The 5,321-nt window shown below is 38.2% G+C and overlaps 1 pseudogene; it reads left to right on the plus strand.

Annotated features, from left to right (window-relative positions):
• The first annotated feature begins 56 nt into the window (after positions 1-56).
• LOC138053661 (putative nuclease HARBI1) lies at positions 57-677 on the plus strand (annotated as a pseudogene).
• Positions 678-5,321: the final 4,644 nt, after the last annotated feature.

Genomic DNA, 5,321 nt, shown 5'->3' on the forward strand with positions numbered 1-5,321 from the left:
CCGCAATCCATCGGATAAAGGTATAAAATAATGATGCCGTGAAAAAGTAAATAAACATGGCGGCCCATTGTCCTCAGTCCATTTTGAATTTCGGGAACACAAGGAAAGCCAGACATTATCACAGAGAACTTGTAGATCCGCTAAACCATTACAGTGAAGAAGAGTTGAGACCTTGGTATCGTTTTGGGAGGGAAGGCATCAATGTTATTGTTGAATCGTTGTCAGACGAAATTACTCCCTCAGCTAGAAGAAATCACTTGTTGTCGGCCAAAGAGCAAGTGTTGGTTTCATTATGCTTCCTAGCTTCTGGTAGTTTCCTGGAAGTCATTGGAGATACATTTTTATCGTACGATAAGTTGATGGTCAGTCGAGTCGTTAGCCGAGTGACACTGGCTCTTGCTTCGAAAGTGAACGATTTTGCTAAGTTCCCAACAACAGCAAATGAGTGAGACGAAATCAAGCATGGTCTTTTTCGCGTTGGAGGTTTCCCTAGTGCAATTGGCTGCATTGATGGCACCCATGTGCGAATAAAAGCCCCCTCACAGAATGAGCCAGATTTTGTCAACAGAAAAGGCTTTCATTCAGTAAATGCGCAGGCCATCTGTTATCACGAAGGTAACTCAAAACATGTTGATGTCATACCGGTTTTATTTGAATTGATTATGCAAATCGCTTGAATTTTTTCTTCATCACTGCGCTTGTGTAATTTATTAGAATGCATGCAATAATTATTGTTTCAATTTCTTTACAGAATTATTCACCAATGTTTTTTTTTATCACCGACTTTGTGTAATTTACTAGAATGCATGCAATAATTATTATTGGTTTAATTTCTTTACAGGATTATTCAGAAATGTGGTTGCACGGTGGCCGGGTAGTACTCATGATAGCCACATATTCCGGACATCAGCTGTATGTCGACAGCTGGAAGGGCAATGTGGTCTCGAGTCTGGAGTTCTCTTGGGTGACAGTGAATATGCCTGCACTCCATTCCTAATGACCCCCTATGCCAAACCCCGCACAAGATCAGAGGAGCAGTTCAATAGAGCCCATAAAACCACCCGCTGTATCATTGAACGCTCCTTTGGTCATCCAAAACGGAGGTTTCCTTTTTTCTCTCTGTTGGCTGCCGTTAGGTTGCTCTCCTCGTCAGGTTCCAGTAACTGTCGCGAACAAAATCTGATGCTTATAATTTTGATACAGGTTAATTTACCTGATTAAATCCACGATATGGCTATCATATCACTACATTATAGATGTAAATAACTGTAGGCACAAACATCCCTACATTTACCTGATAGTTGTCCTCTACATCATTCGTATTTGCAGCAGCATCGGTGAAGGTCATTTGCTCCATCAGTAGACTAACGGCCTCCCTCACCTATTAAATTTAAACAAGAAAACGAAAAAAAAAAAAGGTCAAACTCTTTCCTGAACAGGCAGACCACTTTAAACAGGCAAAGCCATTATTTGAGCTTCTCGCATTATCTAACAAGAATAACAGAGAAATTGAGAGCAGGGAACTCCTGATTACCTCAGAACTCCTAGACATTGTGGTCGACTTTCCAATGACTTTCATTTTTACAGAAGCCCTTCTCGATTTAGTAGGCGTGCCGTCCTAGTATTTTTTAAAACAAATTTCGTCAGTTTTGCATTTTTTAATTTGATAAAAAACAACTTTTAATGAATTGCACTTTTCTGTAATTGCGTATTAGAATATATCATCACTTGCCATATCTTTGATACTGTCGCCATAGTCGTCGTTTGGCTGGCGGAAGCTGGTGGAATCTGCGTCCTAGTTGCGAAGAAATCTAATCAGTGACATTTATTTAGTGGCAAGGAGATTGGTTACATGCATATCCAGGATGCGAAAAAACGTGAAAGAGAAACACAATTAGTTCATGATGACAAGGTACCACGTGATCAATAGTGTAATGAACGGAGCTTGATGTATAGATTTGAAGGTAAGACCTATGCAATACTCGGAAAGATTGGGAAAGCAAGAGTGACCATACCTCTGAGTCTGGCTTAATGTATTGCTCAACACGAGTTCTCTTCAAAATCTGTATCTCCGATCTGAGCCTCTCTGTTTCCTAACGGAGTTTAATTAAAATAAATATTGCATGTGAGCATATTGGCCAGATAAAAATGTCTTCGCTTGTTGTGTCTCACTTCGGGATACTTGAATTGGGCTTAAACTTGCTTATTATCAGTAATTTTCTATGTCGTTTTCTGTTTCATTTTCTCTCTTCTTTTTCAGTCAGAATAGGATTTTTATTATGTAAAGCGCTTTAGAATATTTTACAGTTTTAGCGCTATATAAGTGTTATTTATTATTATTACTAAGGTAAATGAAATGCATGAATTAATAGTTCTAAAGTGTGAACGTTTTTCTATAGTTGTCTAAGAAAGATAAATTAACAATTAAAATTTAGTGAAGTTTTTAAAGACATTATTACATGCAATAACAAATTTACCTATACGTTGAATTACCTCGTTCAAAGACATCTGTTGTCACTCATTATTTCTCATGCACTCTTCCAACTTAGTTTTGAGTAACTGGTTTTCGGCCAAGGTCTGAGACATCAAACGCCAAAACATTTGATCGTTAATTTAAAATAAAAGTGAAAAAGAGTACGACACCTACACAATAATAGGATTACCTGTTTCAGCTCATCACGTAGCTTTGATGTTGTCTTTCTCTCATCTTTCAATTCGTGTTTTACTCCCTCGATATTCTTAAGTAATTTGGATTCGGACATTTTAACCTGTCAAAATAAGAAATTCAAAATATGGAACGGAGATATTTAAGTTAAAAAAGAGAGCTAATTTACCTCAATATTCTTATCTAACTTACCAAGTTGTGATTGTTTCTTTCGGACTTAAGCTGACTTTGGAGATCCTGAATTTGGACAACCTACAACAATTTATTAGATGAGCCACAATGGTAGCTTTGATAACTTTCCTAAAAGTGAATACCATTTGCCAAACTTACAAGTTCATGTTGCAGGTTTTCCCACGTCTCCTTATTCGTTACTGAGGAGCCAGCAGAACCAACAGATTCCTAAAAACAATATGGTAATACACTTGAAAACCAGGTGAACATGGCTTGGCGACAAAAACATTTTGAAGTGACTTACTTTTCCTTTGATGTTTAGCTGCGTTAATTTTACATCTCCTTTTTCTAAGGCCTCCAGATTGTGCGATATTTCTTCCTCTGTCGACTTTGCTCTTAGCCATTGAAAGAAGTAGCTATTAACTGGTCTCTTCTGTTCTATCCGTAATAACGTCGCCCAACATTCGGTTGAGAAGCGTGCCACATAACTTTCCTTTCGGTAGTCCTATTTTGTTTAGAAAAAAACAGACTCGGCAAATACCGGAATGAATGGCAAAAATGAAAACTTCAGTTGGGAAAAAATAGAGAACAAAGACATTGCTTTTACGTACCTTGTTTCTGGTCTTGTTTTTACGACATGTCAGATAATCATCCAATTGTTTGTCAAGTTCTTCGTTTTCGCCCTTTTTAAAGACTTCACATGATTCCCGTTGTTTCCTCATGAAATTGAAAATCATTGCTCGTAAACATTTGGCAACATCCATCCTCTTTTGAGCTTTCAGCGGTTTTAGCGGCAATCTGCTCAAACGGCGCAGTGTAAAACCCTGCCATCTTAATTACCACAACTGTTGTCTTCCACACGGAATATCGTAAACGGAGGAGAAATTAACCTTTTCTGTGTCAAGCACAGTGTGAACCACTATTTGAGATATCGATCCTTCAGGCGTTTTATTACAATATTCAATCCCTGATCAGGAAACTACTTCAGCTTCCAAATCCCCGCTTTCAACCCCCGAAAAGATTACGTAGAGTTGACGAATTTCCGTGAAATTGTGCCAGAACATGAGCGCTGCAAAACGTTTTGTGAATGCTTTGATCATGGATCTTGAATGGCTTGGTATTAAAAAAAGTGTAGAGATGCAGTACCTTGTGATCAAACACCGCCTAAATAGTTTTCATTACCGACTGTTACCGATCCCCAAAAAGGATTAATTCGAACAGTAGTTTTGATCAAATTTCCGTGTTATTGCTAAAACAAAAGTCATCCAATGCACGTTTTAACGGCTAGTCGGGTAAATAAACCCTGGGAGTTTTAAGGGCCATTAGAGTCTTGGATGTCTTTAGTGCGGGAATAGCTTACACATCCGCAATGATGGGAAATTTCCCCTACGTGCAGACTGAGAAGATGAACTCAGTGAAGAAACAAATGACGTTGGCTGGGGCCCTCGCCTGCACCCAAAAGGCAACAAGAAATGTACTTGCTAAAAGTTTCCGCGCAAATGTGAGAGTGCTGTAATTTTACAGTATAAGAAGTATACGAGTATAAGAAAATTGATTGAGTGAACAAATTCGTTGATCTACCACCCCTTATTAAAATTTGAAATTAATCAACTCTCGCTTTCCACTTGTTTCTCACGTTATTTGTTGTTTCGAATCACCTTGCCAGATTGAGTTGGTTCTTACATGTAGCTTTTTATTTTCAAGAAGGCATTGAAGCTATATATATATATAGCTTCATTATTCACAACAAAGGTCCCACCGTTGAATAACATCTTTTCCCGTGTCAGTAGCAACTTGACATCAGAAAAGACATTTTCTACGGTTAAGACAGTCGAGAGGTTTACTTTCGGGTCAAATGTTACACAGTGAAACTAAAGAAGACAAAATAGGTCAGTTTTGACTGTAGTACGTATAAGAGAACTATAAGCACACTTAATAATAATATACACACACTGAATTGCATGGATTTTGCTTGGGATCCGAGTTTTCCTCAATAGCGGAAACCGGTGTTTCTATATCCTTAAAATACGCTAGTGTCATTTTACCAAAAAAGGTCTCGTGAAGGTCAATGTATCGAAAACCGCGCCGAGTATAATGCATTAGTCTGAAAGTCAAACGTTTAAATCACACTTCGATATTAAAGAAACTGCACACTAAACAAATAAACAAGAATTACTAAGATGCTACTTCTTGTTATCGTGAAGAATATTATGTTTAATTAATGGTGCATTTTAAGAATTTATGCCAAATTTGTCTCATTAAACACCTTGAGACCCGCGGGAGTTTCATTGCAACTTGAGGCTACCCTTTTCCAACATTTAACGGGCTGAAATTGCGCTTATAGCTCGTACTGCAACCGTTCGGACGTAAATGAGGCGTAATTTTTACCGAAGTTGTCGACATGTTCATGACAGATACCACGATCGAGCACACCCTTTTCACAGGCGATATATTCACTTCCCAGCTGTCATTTGATCTGTGTGTA

The sequence above is a fragment of the Montipora capricornis genome, chromosome 6 (genome assembly GCF_036669925.1).
Source record: "Montipora capricornis isolate CH-2021 chromosome 6, ASM3666992v2, whole genome shotgun sequence".
NCBI classification, from domain to species: domain Eukaryota; kingdom Metazoa; phylum Cnidaria; class Anthozoa; order Scleractinia; family Acroporidae; genus Montipora; species Montipora capricornis.